The sequence below is a fragment of the Ovis aries genome, chromosome 20 (assembly GCF_016772045.2).
Source record: "Ovis aries strain OAR_USU_Benz2616 breed Rambouillet chromosome 20, ARS-UI_Ramb_v3.0, whole genome shotgun sequence".
In the NCBI taxonomy this organism is placed as follows: domain Eukaryota; kingdom Metazoa; phylum Chordata; class Mammalia; order Artiodactyla; family Bovidae; genus Ovis; species Ovis aries.
The window spans coordinates 39,703,315-39,728,663 of NC_056073.1; the positions used below are offsets into that span (position 1 = coordinate 39,703,315).

The window sequence follows — 25,349 nt, forward strand, 5'->3', positions numbered from 1 at the left end:
CCTTATCTCCTTGCCTCTCTTTTTAAAAGGAAAACTACTCATACTTCCTTGTATTAAACTATTTTGCTTATCATCTTTGAAGCTGTTTGGAACTTCTGTTTCCAAACTCATATGTTTTGAAACTATGTTAAACACTTCTTTGTGTTAATTGGTAGCATCTGTTCCCTGTGTCCTAAGACAAAGTAATCTCCCCACACAAATTGTCCAAACTGCAGATCAAGTCCCAGCAGCCTAGCAGTGAAGCTGTTACTACTGTTTGGTATTTTTAAATGGCAAAAGATACCTTTGGTGCTGTGTCTCATGCCCCTTTATAAAACACAGGCGCTTTTTGTGACAGATTTGTAAATGGCAATGGGTTTTGTTGTATTTCTTTTTTATGACACTTTCTTTCCAGCTCTTTGGCTCCCATTGGTGGTGGGCACAATCCTAAGAGTTTGAACAAAAGAAAGCATTCCACAGTGTGGATGAGGGGACACGCTACTGGCTGCAACTACATGGGTGTTTTCCTCCTGGAAAATAAGAATGATGGATTAGCCCGCAGCAGCCCTTTACGACGACAGTGACATTCTAAATTTGTCTTGAGGCAAACGTTCAGAGGTCACTTCTTTCTGTTACTGTACTTCACATGTCTATGTCAGGGAAAGAATGGGAACGTCTTAATGTGTTACAATAATTAAAGGGACAACAGCCTTTGGATTTTATACAGTTCAAGAGCTATCGTTTTTAATATTCTGGTCTTGCCAGTTCCTACTTAAAAACTTAATATTGTTGGCATCCTTAGTGACTTGATGTTGCCAACTCAAAATTGATTTTCCCTTATTATTTAAGAAATTCAAGCAGAATTTACTATGACTACCTTATTCAGTATCTTGTTCTTTTCCTTACCACTTTAGTAGTTTGAGAGAGAACTCCTTACATGTTCAAAGGGACCACATTCAGTCTATAGGAATATTTTAGAGTGTTAGGAAACTGTACTGGAAATTCTTTGATAGTTAAATGAGCTGGTTAACCAGATTGAAATTAACCAGACTAAGGTTACTGTTCAGACAGCAAGAGGCTGCTTTTATCTCTTCTTCTGGTGGCTCAGATGGTAAAGCATCTGCAAAGTGGGAGACCTGGGTTCAATCCCCAGGTTGGGAAGATCCCCTGGCAGAGGGCATGGCAACCCACTCCAGTATTCTTGCCTGGAGAATCCCCACGGACAGAGGAGCCTGTAGGCTACAGTCCATGGGGTTGCAAAGAGTCGGACGTGACTAAGTGACTAAGCGCAACGTAGTTGGGATAGCAAAGACTGAACAATTATAAAGCTATGTGGCAGCTTAAGAAATCTGATGAAAATGCGTATAGACCATTGCTTGTATGAACTATGTGATGTTAGCACTTTTTGCAGTAGAAAGTAAAAGCTCAGGTTTGTACATTCATTGCAGAATAGGTTATTCTAGAGGAGTCTTGACATGTGGTCATTAAGAGCTGAAGCTCTGGAGTCAGATGACCTGGGCTTGATTCTTGCCCAATCACATATGTGTGATGTTGGGCAAGTGATATAGCTTCTCTGTGGCTCAGTGTCTCCAACTGTAATAAGTCATGTAAAATTTCAAGACAGTGCCTTGTGCATCATCACTGTATTAGTTATCTATTTCTGTGTAACAAATTACCCTAAAACTTGGTGGCTTAAAGTAGCAAAAACTTTCTATCTCACAATTCCATGAGTAAGAATCGGCACACCTTAGATGGGCGTCTCTGGCTCAAGGCCTCTCCTAAGGTTACAGTCAAGCCATTAGCCCAGGCTAACGAGAAGGATCAGCTACAGTCTCATCTGAAGGGTGGAGGAAGGCTGTGTGTGCCTGGGATCTGCTTCCAAGTTTACCCACACAGAGGCCAGCAGGCCACGTGGGCCCCTGCACAGGATGGCTTCAACAGTCTGGCAGTTGGCTTCCCCCAGATTAAGTAATCCAGGAGAGAATGCAAGAGGGTACCCAAGATGGAAGCCACAGTCTTGTAGCCTCAGCTTGGAAGTGACATTCCTTTAGCTCTGCCCCACTCTGTTTGCTGGAGTCTCTCACTATAGTCCACACTCAGGGGAGAGGATTATAATAAGGATGTGAATACCAAGGGGTAGGGTAGCTGGGCACCATCTTCTAGGACGCTGCCTGTAACAGTAACTCATGCTTTCACGTGTATCTTCTATCCTATCTACATGTCAGTGAATTCCAAACACTCACATCCAGGTGTCTACCGAATAGCTCACTAGAAGTCTAATAGGCATCTTAAGCTTAACACGGAAAAGTGGCCCTTCCTGACATCCACCTTTTCCAGTTTTTTCCATCTTGGTGAATGGCAACTCTGTTGTTAGAGATGACTGGGTCAAAAATTTGCAAAGATCTTTACTCTTTTCTTTCTCTTCTACCACTTGTCGCCTTGACCTTCACCATGTCTCCAGAATCTCACCAGTTCTCACAGCCTCCTCTTCCAGTGTCATCACCTCGGTCCACGTATTGAGCGTCTCACCTGAACTTTTGCGGTTGCCTAAGTGGACTCTGTGTTTTCAGCTTTGCCTCCTTAGAATCTGTTCTTCAGACAACAGATAGAAAGATCCCTTAAAACATAAGGCAGATCATTATCCTGCTCATTTCAAAATTCTCTAGTGTCTTTCTATTTTAAGGTAAAAAGCCAAAGTCTTTACAGTGGCCTCCTAGGCCTTTGTGATTGTAACATTATTCTTTTTGTGTGTTACTGCATAAAATGTTGTCAGGATGCATAATAAATACTATACTAATCTATTTCTGGGTAAACACATCTTAATATGTTTATGTTATCTAGAATTTATTTTTTACCCTCTTTTCTCTTTTATTTTTTAAAAATTATTTATTTTAATTGGAGGGTAATTGCTTGACAATATTGTGATGATTTTTGCCATACATCAATATGAATCTGCCACAGATATACATGGATCCCCCCATCCTGAACCTCCCTCCCATCTCCCTTCCCACGCCATCTCTCAGGTTGTCTCAGAGCACTGGCGTTGAGTGTCCTGCCTCAAACATCGAACTTGCACTGGTCATGTATTTTACGTACGGTAATATACATGTTGCAATGCTATTCTCTCAAATTGTCCCACCCTCGTCTTCTCCCACTGAGTCCAAACGTCTGTTCTTTACATCTGTGTTTCCTTTGCCGCCCTGCATGTAGGATTGTCGTTACCATCTTTCTATTTTGTGAATGGTGTAAGGGAGTGATCTGACTCTTCTCAAATGGAAAGCTAATCTCCCCAGCGCTATTGATAGACAAGAACACTGGTTCCCCACCAAGGGGTTATTCCACCATGAACCCATTACTCACCTTCTATGCAATCTGTGTCTCATTGTTGGAATTTAGGATTAAAATGAATCTTAATGGATCATATAAGATAAAATTGTGTTTGTGGAAATTTAATTTGATATGGTATACTCAATTGCATATAAAAACAACTTGAATTATCACTAGGAATTCATTATGAAGAGCCCTTACTTAGTTCCCTTTATTTGATAGATAAGGAACTAATTCTGCATAGGAGATTATGACTTAAATTTAAAAATAGACTAAGCTGCAAAACTCAGACAAAAAAAAAAAAAAAAACCTCATGGCTTTTAGACCACTGCTTTTGAGTTATGTTGATATGCTATACTTTGTTGCTGCTGCTTATAACTGTTCAGAAAACTATCACAAAATGCTTATCAAATTTTAAAACCCTGCAAGGATATCATCTAGAGTGAAATCCCTGTTTCTGTAGCTAACTTTCAGTGCTCAGGCATATCAATGATTGCTCTAGGCCTCTGGTGTTCCTTTCGTCTTTCTGGACTTTTGGTCTTATCTCTATTTATAACTTCAACCGGCAAGCAAGAATGGGCAGGCAAAGGAGATTAAACTCAAGCCAGTTTGTTTTGTGGGTGATTAGCAGCACAGTGTTCCTGCCTGGAGAATCCCAGGGACAAAGGAGCCTGGTGGACTGCTGTCTATGGGGTTGCACAGAGTCGGACACAACTGAAGCGACTTAGCAGCAGCAGCAGCACTGCTGAAAAGTTTTGCTGAAGGAGGAAAGTATATTACAATTCTTGCTTAAAAGGAGGTGTATAGAATTTTCAGTGGTTTCTTTTGATATAAATGGTTTCATGCTTGTTGCACTATGTGTAATTGAGGGTCAGCTATAAAACACAAAATGAATCACTTCCAAGTTCTTCACATCTACAGAGATAAGAATGGAAAATCTTGTCACTCAGATGAGTCCTTTTTTCTTTTCTCTCCTCTGCAAATAAACCTTACTCCTCTGAACACCTGGTTTTCGAAGCCAGAGATTAGCCCTGAGCTAATAATGGAGACATATCTCCTCTCCCAGATCTCTTGGCTCTGCTTGGTGACAAGAATATTATCCAGAAATGAATTTCTTTATGCAAAAATAAAACAGAAAAAGAGAAAGAATGCCATGAGAAAATATTGTGCTTCTGGTATATTTTTCAAACCAACACATTACATTGTATTCAATGACATTATTATGCCCTTTAAGAGTCAGAGGGCATGAGTGATTAAACCCAGAGTCTAGTCAAGGCACAAATTAACTTGCTGTGTGACTTTAAGAGGCTCTTCACCCTCTCTGGGCCAGCAGCTTTATTTGCAGAAGAATCTTGGACTAGATGACAAAGACACTTCTAGTTCTAAAATACCAGTACATAAAGATGGTAACAAGAGAATCGCAGCAGTTTATTTTTAGTAAAAGAAGATTGATACCAGCCAGTAACTCTCAGTGGGCTTGCTTAAATCCTCCTCTCTTTCCAAATTCTGTTTTTACCAAAACGGTAAACTGAAGACAGTTTGTCATGCTTTGAACTTCCTGGCTCATGTTGATTTGTATCAATATGTTACTGTTACACATTTGAGTGGGAGCTGAGTTACATTTCATGAAAACTGCTCAGACAACTAATAAAATCGTTACAACCTCACTTTCAGAGAGTATTGATAGCATCAAGAAAAATAAAAGAGGCTTGGCCATTTTCAGGCATTTGCTCTTCCAGCTAGACTGAAAATATAATGGCCTTGCACTCAACTCGCTTGTTTAAACATTAACCAAAGTGGCTTTCTCCTCCTCCTCAAAATGTTGAAGTGCCAACATGAATTTAACCGGCAGTCCACAACCCCCACCCAAGTCCTCTTAAAAAAACATGGAGTGTTCCGTAAAGTAATAGCTTCAGAAGGCTTTCAAGGAATTGATTATTCACACAGCAGCCTCGTGAGGTGCAGAAAGTATATGCTGTCTCTTACAGCTGGGTCAGGGCGTGGTGAGCTCCTTGATTCAGGGCCTTTGGAGATTTCATAGAGGGTTTCCAGTTACAAGTGGGGTGCAGTCACCATCGTTAGAGAATGGGGTGACAGCCTTCCAGTGGGCTTTCAGAATAGATGCGGAGGAGCTCAGAAAAGGCTCAGAAAGGGTGCAGACATCTTTTGAGGATCGTTTCCAGGCTCTCAAATGGCCATTGTCAAAGAACAAACAGTGGGGAGGGGGGGTGGTTTGACTAAGCATCTGAAGAAGCTCGAACAGCACCCTGTGACCAGTGAGCCTTGGAAGCTCACAGCCCAGTGGAGAACTCTTCAGAGCGACTTGTCACACACAGTTCTAATGTGTGGGCTTTATCAGCTGCTCTGAGTGGGGGTTAAGAGGCATGCATATTTTACCCACTCATTATATATTCAGTGTGTGAAGTAAATGCCGCTTTCCAGCTTGGGTGGAGAAGGTTATTTATCAAGATAGACCAAGTCAGAACGAAAGCCCATCAGTTACCTGTTTGGAGCGCAAAATGGAAAATGTCCTCTCTCTCACACTTTGCCATTTCTGTTCAATCCTAGTAATCCTTCGTCGAAAACTACTAATATTAGCTCCTTCAATTTGAGTCTTTCATGGGCAGAATCAGATGAATTTTAATTCGAAACATAACTTTCTCCACTTTCTGCCCTCGAGAACTGCACGGCAGTATCTCTGTTTCAACATCACGAATTCTTCTTTAATTTCTTATTTCAGTTAGTAAACTTGAAATCTTGCAAGCACATTACCCGCGGTAAGTGTCCTAAGATGCAGCACCTATCTAATAGGGGCTTTGTTATCTTTTTTTTCTCCCCCACCACCCTCCCCATCACTGGCATTTCAAAGTACCATATGGAGATCAGTTGTGTGATAGATTCGTCTTGGTAATTAACATGCTTGTTTGAGGTTATAAAATGTACATCTGAGAAAGCCCAGGGATTTCCCCCAAATATCAACGAACTGCTTGAAGTGGCATTTATTTTTCATTCTGACTTGGTGTTGTGTTTTGTTTTACTGCAGCAGTCTGGAGCAAAATGAAAGAGCTGGTGTCGAGGCCTCCCAAGTAGTGCGGCTACAGACCATGAGCAAGAGAGAAGGAGGAGAGCTCAGCCTGCACGAACGATCCTGGAATGCACATGGTCTTGGGTAAGTCGGCTTGGCATCCATCAGCTGTAAATTTCATCCATCATCGTTGGTTTGGTGTCCCAGGACATCTTTTTCAAGTTCTCTACAACCCGAGCAACGGGATGTTGAGGAAATGTTGATCAAGTGCCGGAGAGCCGAAAGAACAATGACAGTGACTTAGCGCGTTCGTTTCTGAAATTTGCAGAAGAGTAGGATTTGACCGGAATGCGCTGGTGGTTAGGAAAGACCAGAAAGAACCGAACTAAACACATAGGCAACAGACTTCATCTTCCGTGTATTGCATTTCAGTGGAGAGAATATTGGGTTAATGACAGGCGAGACAGTGGATTTAGTCTAGTGGCACATTTGTTATCCTTCAAGTGACGTATTGGGATGAGCAAGGTGAGAGGCGCTGCGAGTTTCCAGAGCCTATTCAACAGGATATTGTGAACCTTTTTAAAAAATATTTATGTATTTATTTGGCTCCACTGGGTCTTAGCTGTGGCCCGTGGGGTCCTTGTTGTGTCTTGCAGGGTCTTGGGTTGGTTCAGTAGCTGTAGCACATGGACTTAGTTGCTCTAGCGGCATGTGGGATCTTAGTCCTCTCACCAGGGATCAAGTCTGAATCCCCTGCGTGGAAGGTGGATTCTTAACCACTGAGCCCCCAGGGAAGTCCCTATTGTGAACCTTTTAACTAAACACGGCGTCCTGGAATGAGTCTTGGTTTGGGAGCGGGTGGGGCGGGGGTGGGGGTGTGGAATGCAAATGTGCCAAGCTATAAGTAAATAATAAATTCCAAACTCAACACCAAAATAATGTGGACTTCCAAGGAAGGTTTATCAGCCTGCTTCAATGTATTTCTTGGAAACAAAGGCCTCAGATGGAAGCCCAGTTCTGCTCACATATCTTGGTGACCTCGGACAACTTATCCACCCTCCTGGACTGAGTCACCTGTAAAAACACCACCATCTTGAGGGTGTCCAGGGTGGCTTGCAAATGTGAAATTCCACATTTCACATGTGAAAGTTAATGTGAATGTGAAGTTAATGAAATAATTATACCTTTTGACTCTTGCTTCTCTGAATTTATGGGTGCCCTTGGCAAGTCATCATTGGCAGGGGGCTCACTGGACCAGCCGCTGTGAAGAAAAGGATGCAGGCACCTGGGGTTGCTCTTTCCTTCTGTTTGGTGACATAGCCCTTTGGACAAGCAGGCTTTGCAATGTCTGGCTCATAATTTATTCCCTTGCATCATTAAAAAAAAACATGGCGTAGTGCTCTATGAATATAACATTAGAATAATGTTGCTTTTGAATAGAATAGAATAGATAGGTTGCTTTTGAATTCTTATCCTCTAGTTTTCTCTTGGGGATCTAACTTCTTTCTCTGTGCTCACTGTCACTGTGTCATGGGTTTTCTGCCAGCCCTTTAACCCCGCAGAGCCCCAAACTTTGTTTCATGTTGAATGGAATTTATGATTTCTCTTTCTTACTCGGTATCCCTTATTCTGAAGCAGAGCTGTGAATGACACGTTAAATGATGTTCACATGTCACTCTTGTTAGCGGCTGGCTGGCTGTCAGCCTCAGAGTGGTGCATTATTTGGGTTTCATAACAGCATTTTTTTTTTTCTCTTACAAATGTTACATTACGAAGTGCAGGAAACCACACTAATGTGGCAGAATGAAAAAATGCAAACACAGTGTTATCTGGAGATGCCAGTTTTATGATTTTCCTGGTGACCGTCTCCTCCCTGCAGTCGATGTACAAAGCCTCTCTACCTGTTCGGTGGTGGCCTTGTAACGCCGTCTTCACCTTCTGTTATGGCTTGTGCTGCTGAATGGAGAGGTTGAGTTAAGATGATTGCATGGGGCTGTCTCTTTTTATCGAAGTCCTTCCTGACCACCAGGCCTGGCTCACACTCACAACGTCTGCCCTGAATCCTCAGGACCTAACGACTGGCTTCTCCTTATGAACTCCTGTACCAGTGACAGCCTGCATCTTTAAAAAAAAAAAAAAAAATCCTTGGCTGTGCACCACTCTGGATTGTAGACTTGAGGACAGGCATCAGGTCATAGCCCAGTGGTTCTCAAAGGTGGTCCAAGCCCCAGCACCACCCCCAGCCGGGACATGTGTATTAAAGCTGCAGATTTAGCAACACTGGGCTCGATGAGTCACAATTTCTGAGGGTGCTTAGCCCAGGAAACTCCTCGCAGAGAGCTCTTCCGCACTGAGGTGTGTGAGTAACTCTCTGAGGCTACTTCTTCATCCTCCTCTTGGTCTCCTTGCCCGCAGCAGGGGGTCCAGATCCGAGCACATCTTAATGTGCCCAGGAAATACTTCCTTGTTGATCTGAGCAGTGTCAAACCATGAGGGTTACAAGCGCTCTTCTATCTCCTGACCTTATCAGGATGTGGAGTCAGCGTATTCTCTGAACCCCTGAGAAACCCCTTTGTGTCTAAATGTGTGAAATGTTCCCCTAGGTCAGCGGCTCCTTTAGATACCTTCTGGTTATGTCTCTTGCTGTGTTACCATTGACTCTTGACTGTTCCCTGGTGATGGCAGGAACCCTAACCCCACATCTAGCAGAGCAGAAACATTAGCTGTGGGTGCAGGACTCGATGGAGCCGACAGGATGGGAGAAGGATGGGAGGATGGCGCGGTACTGTGGTGACTTGGATGCTGTCTCCTTGGCTCCCAGAGCCTCCTCTGCTGCCTGTGGCCATTCGTTTTAATGCTGTTACTTTCAGCTGTTAGGCTAGCAGGTTGTCCGTTTGGGTGGCAGAAGAGCGGTCCCATTGCTGGAAGGGAAAAAGCTGAGCTGCAGTGGACACATGTCAAAGCCCCCGCAATGGTGGTGGCAGATTCAGGATCTGACTCTGACATTGACAGATGGCGATGGTGGCGCTTGGCCCTCTCCTTCCCTCTTCCACATGCAGCCCGGCCTTGGATGATCCAGAGGAGATGTGGTGCTTGCTTCTGGTGCCTCTCCCGAAGGGCTTTGCTGGAGGATCCACAACCGGCAGAGCACCTGATGGCTAGTTCAAGTCAGAAACTAAACTGAAGAACTCGCAGAAGCCTGGCTGGCCTAGGAGGGAACAAGTAAGGGGAATCAGGAAGTGTATTAGCTGCCGGGATAACCACTACCGCAGGCACCAAACACTTTCTGCAGCCTTTCTTCTGACTCTTGCTTTGTCTCAGTTTTTCTTAGCACAGTTGCGCCAAAGCGAAATTAAGCTTGTGTTAAGAGCATATTGGAGCCTGGCGACAGGAAAGCATCTTCTGCTGGGTCTCCACCTAACCTCAGAGCTGGGGGTTTGGTAAGCAGAGAGTGGACCAGAGTGGATGGGGCTTTTTCTCAGATTCTCAGCTAAGGGAAGGAAAGAAATGCATGGGTTTCCAAAGCGGTGTTAAGGGCAAAAGAGGCTTTTTAATATGTGCTTCGTGGAGACCTGACTCGATTTTCCTCTGTGTGACTTCTTCCAGATAAAAGTTACTGATACAAGCATCTTCAAGCCTTTGTTAAAGGCTTTAAGCGATAACCGGGGAGAAAATTAGAGAAATGATAAAGTGTGTGATTTTCACGAAATACCAGGTGCTGGCATTGCTGTTTGGGAAGTCTTTAGCGGTGCCTGGAATATTTCCTTTTAAGGAGCTGTCCACAGTTTGAAAAGAGAAAAAACTGCTTTTAAAAGAGAAAAAACTGCTTTTAAAAGAGATCTGTCTAGTTAGAAACTATGTCATTTGTGCTCTTTAGCACAAGGTAGCCTTGAGAATTGCAGGGGTTCCGAATGGCCATGTAGGCCCTGCTTCTGGAAGGCAGATGGAAGAAAAGAGCAAGCTCAGCAGCCTCCTTGAAGACCATGGTCGGAGAGCTCTCCAAACACATTCTAGTTCAGAGGAGTTAGTTACCTTCAGCGTTGCTGAGCCGCTGGGCGGTAAAGCAGCACCAAGCATGCCTTCGGTGAGATGTGTTACAGTTCGCTCTTCTCCTGATACCATCACGGGCTAATAATTACATCAGCCCTTCAGAGCAGCTGTGTGGTTTGGTCTAACTGTGAGTGAAACCACACCAGTTCAGGAAACGCAGTGAATTGTCTTGTAATAGGCATCATCAAAGCCCATGTTGATTGCCATGGAAGGTACCCTTCCTTGGTAACAGTTTGAGAGCTTTGAAGGGAGGTGTTTGCTCTGCCTCAAAAGAAGTTAGAATTAAACGGCCACGTTTGCACACTGTTGGAGTGAAAACTGAAACTCACCCATGTTGGTTCCTGCACGCGCGCGCCCTTCTGAAGGCTTCACTGCTTCGAGGCATCATTATCAGCTCCGCTCAAATGACTAACATTGTTCCCCTTTCTCCGCAGAGTTTAAGGTCACTGGCTTCTGACTTCCTCCCAGATGGCTCTGATTTGAATATTCCAAAGGTGTCTTCACCTTGAGTCTAAACCTGTACCTGTCACTCTCCTGTCTCCCTTTATAGGTTCCTTGTTTAGAGAAACAAGGTCACCAACCAGCTAGTCACTGAGGCTGGTCACCTCCTCCTCTTCCTGTATGTCATCTCTCGACCACATGCTGTAGTTTTGCCTCTTAAATAGATTACAGACTATCCACTCTTCTTTCCTCACCCCAGTTCTCTTTCAGGCTGTTAGCATCAATTGCCTGGACCAGGGCAGCCACTTCCAAAGCGTATTCTGGCTTTTTTTTTTTTTTAAGGTTTATTTTACTTTTTAGCTGTGCTGGGTCTTTGTTGCTGTGCATGGACTTTCTCCAGTTGCTGTGAGCAGGGGCCACTCTCTAGTTGCCGTGCATGGACTTCTCATTGCAGTGGCTTTTCTCGTGTTGCAGAGCAGGCTCTAGGCACTCAGGCTTCAGTAATTGCAGCCTGTGGACTCACTAGTTGGGGCCTAGTCACTCCATAGCATGTGGGATCTTCCCGGACCAGGGATTAAACCGATGTCCCTTGCTTGGCAAGGCGGATTCTTAACCACTGGACCACCAAGGGAGGCCCCCAAAGAGTATTCTTGCCTCCAGTCTCTCCTTTCTGTATTCCGTTCATCCTACTATTTTGAGAATTACCTTCTTAAAGAAAAGGATCTAATTGAATTATTCCTGAAAACCCTTGACAGTGTGTGGAAGTACAGAAGGCTGTTTCTAATACAATGTTAAGTGTAAAATTCGTAATTCAAAATTGCGTACACATATTGGTCGCAAAGTCATGATGGGAATGGGTGCCTGCCAGCGAAGACTAGAAGTGAATACAGCAAACAAGAAAGATGTTTGCAGCGTGAGAGTGATCGGTACTTCTTTCTTTAAAAATAGCTCTCTTGGTATTTTTCATAGTAATGAATGAATAGGATGAAATGCAAGGAAAAATTTAGAGCATTTTCATTAGCTTTTTCTTCCCTATGTGATAATGTGAATTTCGTCGCATGATATTTGAGACCCCCTAGGAACTTATTATCAGCTTAGTGTTTGAACCTCATCTGCCACCCCTCGCATCTCTCCACACACTTCTTTCTACTCTGAACATACTGTGTATTTTAATAATCATGCCTTTCTTCACGTTGATTCTTCAGTGTGAGATTCTGTTTCTCCACCCAGTGGACTCCTCTTTCATTGAGGCCAAATAGAAAAGTCCCCTTTTCCTGCTCAATGTACTGCAGTTCTTTGTTTACAAAGTTATCTCTGTGGGTGGCTCATGACGGTAGAGACTGGTTTATTTTAAACATTGTATTCCAAGTATTAAGCCCATTCCGCCACATAATTTAGCTCAGTACATATTTATGGAAGGTGAGAAGAAAGGAAAAAATTCATTTATGAATATACAAGTAATCCTTCAGGGGAGACGTAACATTTTTCAGATAAGCTCAGTGCTAATTACCTTGTTATAGAAATGATATAAAGGAAATGTTTTAGTTAAATAGTTTTTACAAAAGTTGTTGGATTCAGCATCAGACCATTTTCACTAAAGAAATACGGTGGATCTTTGGTATTTGAAAATTCTGACATCAGGGAGGATCATGTCAGCTTCTCAGTAGCCATATATCTGTGAAGTTACTAGAAATTGCTTATTTAAAAAAAAAACTGTATTATGTCATGAAAAATCATATCAGCCAAATCATAAATCCAAAGAAATAACATATCCAGTGCTGGCAACGTACTATGAATAGGTGGTATTTTTTCCTAAGGGAATTTAAAAAGCCAAGAGTGGATAGCAGGGAAGCATTGATGTAACATTTTCAATTCTGAAAGGCTATTCTGCTCTGGAAATATACTTGTTACTATTTTTTCATTTCTAAGAATTCTATTTGGTTAAAATATCAAAGGAGAAAAAATATCTTGGCTTAAATAGAATGAAAAGTCATCTTCAAAATTAATTTGGCATCCTCAAAATTTCCTTTTCAAATGGGGGAGTAGGATGGTTTTTTTAGTGTCACGTGTTAAAAATGCCACTAAAAACATCATCCTTGGCACTTGTCTGCAAGGAATTCAGAATGGGATTTGTTGGAGATGAATGTGTGAGGCATGTTACATATCTTTTTAAAGAATATTTTGTCATCAGGGTAAGAATGTTTAATACTGTATATTATTTTATAACATATAATTTTTCCTATTAATGTTTTAGTTGAGTCAGTAAGCTGGGAATAGAGAATTTCAATTTGAGGTTTGCCAGGTTTTTTTTTTAAAAAAGGAACCAAAATGTTTTTATTAATATTAAATAAGTGATATAGCTGTCTACATAAAAGTCCAAGAGGATCTATAGACAAACTATTAGAATTAATGAGTTCTTCAGTAAAATTGAGGTTTGCCAGTTGTTGGTTTTTTTTTTTTGCATACTATTCTTACCCAACTTTCAGTTTTCTTGTGTATAAAATTATGCCAAAAGTTGAGCCATTGTTAGATGAGCAGATTTTAAGAAATTGGCCAGTCAACAACATTGACTACTGATGAGATGTGTTAAATGCCACATCACTTCTCAGCCTTGCATGTGAGTTGATCTTTGCTTGCCACAGTGAAGAACCTTTGCTGAATTTTCTTCTTTTCCTGTCCTGTGCATCACGTTCATGTGAAAGCCAGACCCTTCGGCTCTCTAGAAAATGTGTTAAGAAATAGACCAGGGCTTAGGTGGATGAATGCACAGTGTTATTCTCTGCTGCACTGTCCACAGGGCTGTGGCCTTGCCTGGTGACTGCTCCAGTTCATTTAGCAGGAAGTACTGACTGTCGAATTGCCCTTTTGTGAGAGCCAGTCCTCGAAAGCATCCTAACTACCTAGTGACAAAAACTCCAGCAGGCAATAGACAACTGTAAGTGTCATTACAGCTTCGGATGCTACTCGGGGTAGCAGGTGCTTATCTTGAACTGCCCTCTGCAGACCACGTATGTGGGTCTGTGGGCTGGTCCTCTGGCTGTAGTTCCCAGAGATTGCTTACTGTTGGTGAGTGCACGCAGAGGAGTCTGCAACCTAGAGTAGCCCAATCAGGAAGTCCTTTCCTGAGCCTTTAAGGATCTTAATGCAGAACAGGACACCTTGATGGATCTAAAGTTTTAGCACCCAGCCCTGAGAGAACTGATTACAGTCCTTAGAGGTTTTTTAAAATAGGACACAATAAATTGCTATAATGCTGTTGGAAAACAATGTCACGCAGTGTAAGAGCATAGGTTCTTGAGGCAAACTTCCCGAGTCTGAATACAAATCTCCCCCTAACTAGCCGTGTCATGTTCACCAAGTTACTTAACCTCCTTGGGTCTTGGTTCATCCACCCACGGACTAGGAGAAATGAAGCAGCACCTATCAGTTGTGAGAATGAAATGAAAAGTTAAAGCTGTAACAAAATGTTAGCTGTTATTATCCTGTTGGGCTTCCCTTGTGGCTCAGTGGTGCAGAATCTGCCTGCCAATGCAGGAGATGTGGGTTCGATCCCTGGGTGGGGAAGACCTCCTGGAGAAGGAAACGGTAACCCTCTTCAGTATTCTTGCCTGGAGAATTCCATGGACAGAGTGGCCTGGAGGGCTACAGTCCACGGGATCACAAAGAGTTGGAGATGACTTAGTGACTAAACAACAGTGTTATCATGTTACTGTATTCAATTGGACTGGTCCTCATTTGGTAATCAAACTTTTCCAACCTTTGCCTTCCTTCAAACTGAGTTTATGAATTTACAGTCAGTTATGGAGGGGGAAACTCACGAGTGAGTTCAGTTAGGGAAGGTGAGGAAATGCTGTGAGAAAACAGAGAAGTGAGAGACTTGGGCTCCTTGCTGGTGGAGGATCTGGAGGAGGCGTTCTGAGCCCGACATGGAAACGAGCTCGGATCCCAGATGGCAGAGGTGAGGAGGGACAGGCATTGTGTGCCAGAGGATCCCCAGGGACTGGTTTGGGTCCAGGGTAAGGTGTGTGAGGTGGAATAACGAGAGCTTGGGAGGAAAGAGGCTGATTTAATAATGGTGATGATGATGATACTAATTAATGTGAATTACTAATTAAATAGCCACCTTACACCAGCCTGTGTGATTGGTGCTTTACATAAATTAGCTCTGATCGCAATTCCCTGCAACGTAGGTATCCGCATTTTACAGATGAACATTTGAATTACTCTTATATTAAGGTCAGAATATCTCCTGAAGTGGTGGAGAGCCATCGAAGGTTTGGGGATGGGAGAGGGTTGTGATCAGACTTAGCCAAAATTTACTTATCTGCTGTTAGACTCGAAGTTTCTCGAAATTAAAGACATGATTTACACCTCCCTGTGTTGCTTGTGAGCAATAGCACTAACCCTTTAAAATGGTGGATATTCCATAAATACTGGTTGAGTCTCTTTTAAAAGCTTCCTCAGCAAATCCTGGGAGACACATTTTGTACATTTTCCCCTTTAAGGAGAAAACTAATTTAAGAATACTTTATACATCAGTTTCTTTGTGTCTGTACCTATTTCATCTCAGCTGATCCTCACACACACACAATTGAAGGACAATGGGTGTGACTTTTACATTCAAATGATATGCTGTTATAAAGGATGAGGTTACTGGTGTTGAAGGGTATCACATGGGCTTATAGGAATAAAGCTAGGATTCCAACCCTGGTCTCTCCCCGACCCCCTGCCTGTACCCTGCCATCACCCCCTACCTCTTTATAACACTTCTGATTTCCAATCTCCACTTGGGTGGTTTCTTCCACTGGTTTAAGGGCACTTGGCTTACACTCTGCTCCTTTCAGAGAAACTAGAGCCCTTCAAGGACCTAATCTACTTGGTTGGAATTGATGAGAAAGGGATTATTTTCAACTGTCTTCAGGACCAGCATCCTTTTTCAATGATGCTGCTGGCAGGTGGCCATTTCTGGGAGGTCATCAAATTAGCCACTTGGGTAAGGGCCTTGTGCCCTGTGCTGGGTGGTCATGTAGACAGAACTTGCTCTTCATAGTAAAATAGACTTTTAGAGTGAGTACATTGCAGGAACGCTAAATGCTTTGCTTCTTCTGCCTGATTGAAACCAAATTTATGATACTAAAAAACACTTAGTAATGGGCACAGAGCGGCGTTCACTTCCAAATCCGTCTGAAACTTGCAGTGACATTTAGTGAAAGGGGAAGTTCAATTCTGATCATCAAAGGTCACGGCCAGTGAACCTACAAGCGCATATTGTACGAATTCAACCCAAATCCGTATTTATTAACTTGACAAATTTTGGAGTGCTTATCTGCTCTATGAAATTGAGTAAGAGCCTGCAGATCAGATCTGCTTAATGCATTTAAATCAGGACTTCTGAATGCTTGCCTCCCGTGCTGGTGCCAATGTTCAGAGGCTTAGCTCAGCTGCAGCTGTCCCCCTCTTTGCAGGAGTGGACGTTTCTCCATTTCCTGATGAGCATCCACACTGGCCTCATCCTTTCCCTTGCTTGTCCTACCCTCATCCAATTGAGAGAGTCAGGGAACCAACAGCATTGTCTCCTGGGAACCCAGCCATCAATCCAGCATGTGTCCTGAATTTTATGTTTAAATATACTATATATATATATATATATATATATATGTATATATATATGTATATACATATATATATCAGGGGCTTCCCAGGTGGCAATAGTGGTAAAGAACACACCTGCCATGCAAGAGAGAGTTAAGAAAGGTGGGTTCGATTCCTGGGTTGGGAAGATCCCTGGAGGATGGCGTGGCAACCCATTCTAGTATTCATGCCTGCAGAATCCCATGGATAGAGGAGCCTGGCTACAGTCCATAGGGTTGCACAGAGTTGGACACGACTGAAGCAACTTAGCACACACACACACACACACACACACACACACACACACACACACACATACATTTAATTGAGTGAGTATATGTAACATAAAATTGGCCGCTTAACCAATTTTAAGTGTAATAACGCAGTGGTATTAAGTACATTCACAATATTGTGCAGCCATCAGCACTGTTCATTTCCAGAGGTCTTTCATCTTCCCAAAAAGAAATTCTGTACCTATTAACCACGAACTCCCTGTTCCTTCCTCTCCCAGCTCCTAGTGCCCTCTACTCTACTTTCTACCTCTAGGAGTTGGCCCACTTTGGGTACCACTTCTACCTGGAATCATATGATATTTGTCCTTTTGTGTCGGGCCCTTAGTTTAATTTTTAACACAGTGTTTCAAGCATACTTTTCTGTGTATTTGTTTTCACTATTATATTGTGTCAATAGTCATCCACAAGATATAATTCTCTTTCTAATTTCACAGATGAGGTCCTATGAGAATATGGGTAAAGGAAGATATGGGAAATTTTTTTTCTCATTAGTTCAGTTCAGTTCAGTCACTCAGACGTGTCTGACTCTTTGCGATCCCATGAACTGCAGCATGCCAGGCCTCCCTGTCCATCACCAATTCCCGGAGTTTACTCAAACTCATGTCCATCGAGTCGGTAATGCCATCCAGCCATCTCATCCTCTGTCATCCCCTTCTCCTCCTGCCCCCAATCCCTCTCAGCATCAAAGTCTTTTCCAATGAGTCAACTCTTCACATGAGGTGGCCAAAGTACTGGAATTTCAGCTTTAGCATCAGTCCTTCCAGTGAACACCCAGGACTGATCTTCAGAATGGACTGGTTGGATCTCCTTGCAGTCCAAGGGACTCTCAAGAGTCTTCTCCAGCACCACAGTTCAGAAGCATCAATTCTTCAGTGTTCAGCTTTCTTCACAGTCCAACTCTCACATGCATACATGACCACTGGAAAAACCATAGCCTTGACTAGATGGACCTTTGTTGGCAAAATAATGTCTCTGCTTTTCAATATGCTATCTAGGTTGGTCATAACTTTTCTTCCAAGGAGTAAGCGTCTTTTAATTTCATGGCTGCAATCACCATCTGCAGTGATTTTGGAGCCCCCAAAAATAAAGTCTGATACTGTTTCCACTGTTTCCCCATTTATTTTCCATGAAGTGATGGGACCAGATGCCATGATCTTTGTTTTCTGAATGTTGAGTTTTAAGCCAACTTTTTCACTCTCCTCTTTCACGTTCATCAAGAGGCTTTTTAGTTCCTCTTCACTTTCTGCCATAAGGGTGGTGTCATCGGCATATCTGAGGTTATTGAGATTTCTCCCAGCAATCTTGATTCCAGCTTGTGCTTCTTCCAGCCCAGTGTTTCTCATGATGTACTCTGCATAGAAGTTAAATAAGCAGGGTGACAATATACAGCCTTGACGTACTCCTTTTCCTATTTGGAAACAGTCTGTTGTTCCATGTCCAGTTCTAACTGTTGCTTCCTGACCTGCATGCAGGTTTCTCAAGAGGCAGGTCAGGTGGTCTGCTATTCCCATCTCTTAAGGAATTTTCCACAGTTTATTGTGATCCCCACAGTCAAAGGCTTTGGCATAGACAATAAAGCAGAAATACATGTTTTTCTGAAACTCTCTTGCTTTTTTCGTGATTCAGTGGATGTTGGCAATTTGATCTCTGGTTCCTCTGCCTTTTCTAAAACCAGCTTGAACATCTGGAAGTTCACGGTCCACATATTGCTAAAGCCTGGCTTGGAGAATTTTGAGCATTACTTTACTAGCGTGTGAGATGAGTGCAATTTTGCGGTAGTTTGAGCATTCTTCGGCATTGCCTTTCTTTGGGATTGGAATGACAACTGACCTTTTCCAGTCCTGTGGCCACTGCTGAGTTTTCCAAATTTGCTGGCATATTGAGTGCAGCACTTTCACAGCATCATCTTTCAGGATTTGAAATAGCTCAACTGGAATTCCATCACCTCCATGAGCTTTGATCAAAGTGATGCTTTCTAAGGCCCACTTGACTTCACATTCCAGGATGTCTGGCTCTAGGTGAGTGATCACACCATTGTGATTATCCGGGTCGTGAAGATCTTTTTTGTACAGTTCTTCTGTGTATTCTTGCCACCTCTTCTTAATATCTTCTGCTTCTGTTAGGTCCATACCATTTCTGTCCTTTATTGAGCCCATCTTTGCATGAAATGTTCCCTTGGTATCTCTCATTTTCTCGAAGAGATCTCTAGTCTTCCCCATTCTGTTGTTTTCCTCTATTTCTTTGCATTGATCACTGAGGAAGGCTTTCTTATCTCTCCCTGCTATTCTTTGGAACTCTGCATTCAGATGCTTATATCTTTCCTTTTCTCTTTTGCTTTTCGCTTCTCTTCTTTTCACAGCTATTTGTAAGGCCTCCCCAGACAGCCATTTTGCTTTTTTGCATTTCTTTTCCATGGGGATGGTCTTGATCCCTGTCTCCTGTACAATGTCACGAACCTCCATCCATAGTTCATCAGGCACTCTATCAATTCTAGTCCCTTAAATCTATTTCTCACTTCCACTGTATAATCATAAGGGATTTGATTTAGGTCATACCTGAATGGTCTAATGGTTTTCCCTACTTTCTTCAATTTAAGTCTGAATTTGGCAATAAGGAGTTCATGATCTGAGCCACAGTAGAAAACAACATTTCTAAGACAAAATTCTGATTTCTGTTGGGTAGTTAGTTTCACATTCCCTCTTGATTCTTCCTCGCTTTGGTTTTAGCCCCTTTTTGGCTTAAATTCTTTGCAGAATTTCCTCAAGCAGGCTTGCATTTCTGTAGTACCTACTAAGAAGAGTTCAGAATTTTTTAGATTCCATCTTTTGATGGCCGTGCCTTTTCTTCTGCTTTTGGGCGATTTTTAAATGAATCATTCTGTCTACCTGCCTCTGTCCAACAACAAGCAGAAACATGTGAATCATGCTGCTGTTGGAAAATTGGTGAATCATTGCCTTCCTTTGCGGTGATAATTACGCAAAGTAGAAGTATTCCTTTTTGCATAGAGGCAGAAGCAGTGTCAGTTTATTGCAGCAGTGAGATTGTAGTAGAGGTGAACATCATTCTTCTTCTATTTACATCTTTAATGAGCCGCAATTAAAAGTAGTGAGTTGGCGTGGCGGAGTGATTGTGTTATTTTCAGATTTCTATTCTAGCCGCTAGTGCTGATCTCAGCGACACTCCACTGGCACCCTGGAGCTCCGAGAGCCTGAACAAAGAAAGCCCGGAAGGGGCTAATCTACTTCCTGAAAGTTAATGGAACAGGAATGACCTTCTGCTGGCCTAAGGTGGACATTTGCCTCAAAGCCCAGAAGCCTGTGATTCTCGAATCTTCTTTCAGGGTACATGTTTTTCTTATGGTGAAAAAGAGCTCTATGGATTGATTTCATGTTGAGGTGCTCAGAGTTTTTCTCTGTTCTCATATTCTCGGCCATAAATAAGATGCCATAGAGGACTCTCCCTGCCCTGGGTTCCCAGTGCAGGGCGGTGGCTGGACACCATGTGTTGTAAATGGTCCTTTCCCCAGCTTCACCTAAGCTCGTTGATTTCAGAGGCGCTGTTCCAACCCACGTCGTCCACATTTAACTGTAACCACTGTGTTTAGCTACATGGTGACTCAAGATACTCTCTTAGGTACCTTTAGGTGGGTTTCCAGACAGTAGGCATGGCTGCCTAATCCATTACTGTGGACGTCAGGTTTTCCTGCCACAGTAGTAAAGCTGCATACTGGAATTCACTTAGCAGCTTGTCTAAAACACACTCTGTAAACATTTTTCCCGTGGCCACCTGAACTCAGCAAAAATGTGTGTTAAAGTATTTACGATATGCTTGATGCTGAAGAGGGCTGTAGTGAACTATGTAGATCTTGGCCTCTGACAGGCATCCCCGCCATGCCCCCCTGAGTTGCTCAAATACACGTGAGCGTGTTACAGACCAGGCACAGTTGTCTGCAAGCTAATGCCACTTCAACTTCATAGCCTCTCACTTGTACAGACCCCTTCTAAGGCCCAGTGTCGAATTTTATGCAGATAATTTTGTGAACTCTTTGTTTAAAGACCCACTCCTGTCCCTATTCACCCCTCTGTCCCTTATCTAACTTTATCAGCTTCAGACCCCAAACACTAGATCCACCTCTGATTAGGAATATGTATACACGTGCCTATCTGTGTGCATGTGATCAGTTGTATCCAACTCTTTGCAACCCCATTAACTGTAGCCAGCCAGGCTTCTCTGTCCATGGAACTTTCCAGACAAGAATACTGGAGTTGGTTGTCATTTCCTCTTTCAGGGGATCTTCCCGACCCAGCAAGATCAAACCCACATCTCCTGCATTGGCAGGTGGATCCTTTACCAGTGATCCACCTGGGAAGCCCAAACTTCTGTGTGCATGCATGTACCTATGAGTATATTAATTAAATATATTCATTTTTCCTTTATACTAGTATATGAAATTACCCTGAATCTGCCAGGCCACATAGTGGGACAGTGAAGAGGCTGGGCATAGCCTGTAGTGTCTTTACCAGTTGTTGTTTCCAAGGAAATTTATATCTTGGGCACTTAGCAAATAATAATGCATTTAACTGATAGGAACTGTTTCCTAAGTTTCCCAAACGGATGACTAACAGTTATGATTCACATATTCCTGGGAATCTCCCTCCCCACAGCTTGCCATTTGCCTGGAGCATGTACAGTATATCAGAGTTTCTTAGGCGTTTAGTATATACCTTCTCTTATCCCAAGCCACCTAAATAAAAATTAATTTAATGGCTATTTTGCAAAATGTTTTTTTTCCTAGCTTGACATGGTTAGTTGAAGGTAAATTATTCTCCCTGCTAAGCAGTTTCTTGTTCCAGGTAACTTTGATTTGAGAAGCAGCTGTTGATTTCTAGTATGCTAAATTCGTTTCTTTCTTTGAGTTCTTTTATTGTTCCCAGTCTGTTGTTAGGAGTAAAACAGCTAATTTAGTTTAGATTATTTTTTTAATGCCTCTGGCATTCAAAGTATGACATTTCCTGCTGAACTAGCATTGTGATGGCCTGAGAGAAAAAGACCCCAACAAAATATAACCCATTTTTTAAAAAAAGAAGAATTAAGTATTGTGTTGGCAAAAAAATTGTTTGGATTTTTTTAATGGAGAAACCCAAATGAACTTTTTGGCCAACCCAAACCTGTCTGTAAAAAAGGTTTTAAATCAGTTCATGATATTATTGATTAGCCACTTAACTTGCTTATTAGTCAGAAATCTTAGGGAGATGTGATGTCATGAACTGCTACGAGTGAACGGCAGTTGGTGTGAGCAGAGTTTCCCTACATGTGAGGCAGAGCAGGGTGACCGTGGAGTAGAAACAGCCAAATATATTTAGTCCTCCCGGAGCAAGGAGGCCTGTTTCAGTGGGCTGCTTGACAACACAGTTTATCTTCATGACTTGGCAATCTCTGAGTCTGGGAAGGGCTGGGAATGGAAGCAGCGAGCAGGCAGGGTGCTGCAGAGTTGGAAACTAGATTGCTTTGGGAGGAGGGGACTGGGCACACAGTCCAGGTCTTGGTTCTTGCTCAGTTCTTGCTCCTACTTTTGTGACCTTTAAATGACTAACCTCTCCAAAGCAGTCTCCTTCTCTATAGGGGGGAGGTCAATAGGAGCCTGGATAGTTCTGGGAGGTTGCCTTGGCCTGGGACAGTCTGTATCTGAAGATTAAGAGAGACATGAGACTTCACAGAGGAAGTCTCTGCGAAGCAAGTGGCAGGCAGGCAGAAATGAAGAGGGTGGTCTAGCACACGGGGTAAAAATACTCTCCGTGTAAATTCAGGTGGCTGTCTCTCTCCACAGGCAGGAGAACTGAATACTGCTGGGGTTAGGGCTGAGACCTGGGCTAACTTGCTCACACCTGGAAAACACCTTTCAAGGAACTGTATTTCTCTTGCATAGGAGGTGCTCCTTGCCCTTTCCCCAGCACAAGGGGCTGAGCTCTGTCCCTATGTGCGGTGCTGGGCTGCTTCCGTGCCTCCTTCTCACTTTTTCTTCAGTCTTTATCTTCAGGATGCTTCTGGAGATGTTTGGGGGCCCTCGTAGATCTTTTTTCTTATTCCAAAGCCTTCTTACAATTCCTTTCTCTGAAGATTCAGGAGTATTTATTTATCTTAGCACTGTCCTCCTTAAATAGTCAGATACTATTGTACTTGTTTTCGCCCAAACTCACACATGGGAATGAGCTTTTGTAATCAGCAGTGTAGGTTGAGTCTGAAATACCTGAATCCTTGCCAAGCTGCTGCTTAGTTGTTCAGTTAACACTTACTGAACTTCTGTCACGTCCTCATCTTCTGGGCTGTGTGGAAGAATAGCTCCTTTTCTCAAGAGTTTAGTAATCAAGTGGTGGAGACCAGTGCAAATGGGCGCACGAGTAAGACAGTAACAGTATAACAGTCGCGCTGTTGAAAGCATAGATACTTTCTGAGTGCTTACCATGCACCCAAAGTACTGTGCTAAGCACGTTGCATGCTCTAAGTGTGTATGTCTGCATACATACACACATTAAAGATAAATGTTTAATTCTCACAACGACTCTCTGATATAGGTATTGCTGTCATCTGCCTTCTGCTGGTGAAAAGACTATGGCCAGGAAAGAAGAAAATTGCCCAAAGTTATAGATTGAGCATGAGTTGGGATGACTGTGTTTTTTTGTTTGTGTTTATAATTTTATTTATCGTTTTGGCTGTGCTGGCTCTCTTTCTCTAGTTGTGGCTATTCTCTAGTTGCGGTGTGCACACTTCTCCTTGCAGTGACTTCTCCTGTTGCAGAGAAGGGGCTGTAGAACACACAGGCTCAGTAGTTGTGGTATGTGGGCTTAGCTGCCCTGCAGCATGTGGTATCTTAGTTCCTGGACTAGGCACCAAACCCATGTCCCCTGCAGTGGCAAGTGGATTATTAACCAGTGGACCACCAGGGAAGTCCCTGGATTAATGTTTTTGCTATAGAAACATCTATGTCAGTGGTAAGTAAGAGCTAAGTCTATTGCTTGTGTGGATGTGAGAGCTAGAGAAGGTTCGTTTAGATGGGATTAAGGGAGAGGGTGGTTTAAACTGTGTTTTATAGGAGGAAAGAGTCCTGATGGCGTGATGTGGAGGACAAAGGGGCATTTGATGCTGGAGATGATTGCTTGTGAGGATCGGAGATCCAGAAGCTGGACAACAAATAGGTGTGTTTAGTTGGAGTGAAGGGCCTCCCTCCCTATGCCGTCAGCTGGGTGATCCAAATTCAGTGAGCAAAGAGTTACTCTGTGGGCTGTGGTGCAGGCACTGCCGGAATTAGTAGCAGGTCAGCACCTTATGAAGTCTCTCCAGGGTGTAAAGACATGTTTTCAACAGAAATGTGTTAGGTCTGCAAAGCAAATCAAGTGCAAGCCTTAATGTCCTGCCCTTAGGAGATTTCTCCTTGGGTTCTCTCCACCGGTTGACATGAGCTTCACACTCTAGCTTTGAGCTGTCACCATCTTCACTTCAGTTTCCATTAATTAGCTTCCAGTCTTAGGTCTGTAATCACTTGGAGCTGTTTAGGATCCTTGCTCCAGCCCCTCCTGGACAGCGGGAGATATTTGCCTTTTCCAACATATCTGCTTGCCCTAGCAGCCACTGCCGACACACTCTGGTTAGGCAGGTGCCTCTGGGGGAGGGGTGTGTAGCAGCATCTGTGGGCAAACTCAGGACGCAGTGGCAGCCCCTTGAGGGCTCCAGATGGTTGGCATTGGGTAAGAGATTTAAACTTGGGCAAGACCTGGAAGCAAACGGGCGACCTGGATTTGTGGGTGCTTGGGAAAAAAATAAAACAAGGAACTGTAGCTGTAGGAGGTCATGTTTGTTTCCCAGGTTTTTCCCTCCTAAACTGGAACAAGAAAAAAAAAAAAAGCAATGGAGGGAATTTCCCTAGGCTTGTCAATGGCTGGTTTGTTTGTCTAATTAATTAATGAACTAATTACTTTGCTTATAATCCTCCTTGTTTGGAAAAGATTTATGGCTGTGCCTTAAATCTCTTAAATCTATCAAACAAGAAAGTCTTATGAAGTGGCCAGGTTAGCGAGCTATCTATGCCTCTTTTTAACAAAAACATTTAATAAGAAATTCAATATCAATGTGCATGCTTGCTAAATAACTTCAACCGTGTCTGACTGTTGTGACCCCATGGACTGTAGCCTGCCAGCCTCCTCTGTCCATGGGATTCTCCAGGCAGGAATACTGGAGTGGGTTGTCATGCCCTCCTCCAGGGGATCTTCCTGACCCAGGGATCGAACCCAGGTGTCCTGCATTGGCAGGTGGATTCTTTACCACTAGCGCCACCTGGGAAGAAATTCTAAAAATGAGTGCCCTGCAATGGCAACCCACTCCAGTACTCTTGCCTGGAAAATCCCATGGACGGAGGAACCTGGTAGGCTGCAGTGCATGGGGTCCCTAGGAGTCGGACACGACTGAACGACTTCACTTTCACTTTCACGCATTGGAGAAGGAAATGGCAACCCACTCCAGTGTTCTTGCCTGGAGAATCCCAGGGACTGGGGAGCCTGGTGGGCTCCCGTCTCTGGGGTTGCACAGAGTCGGACACGACTGAAGCGACT

At 43.2% G+C, this 25,349-nt stretch overlaps 1 protein-coding gene across 16 annotated transcripts in view; it reads left to right on the forward strand.

Moving 5' to 3' along the window:
- ATXN1 (ataxin 1) overlaps window positions 1-25,349 on the forward strand; it is a 430,615-nt gene that overhangs the window by 112,052 nt on the left and 293,214 nt on the right. For all 16 annotated transcript variants that reach the window (XM_060403504.1, XM_060403497.1, XM_060403500.1 and 13 more), the window contains one exon: window positions 6,350-6,475. The gene's annotated coding sequence lies outside the window, so the exon portion shown is untranslated. The remainder of the gene's footprint in view (window positions 1-6,349; window positions 6,476-25,349) is intronic.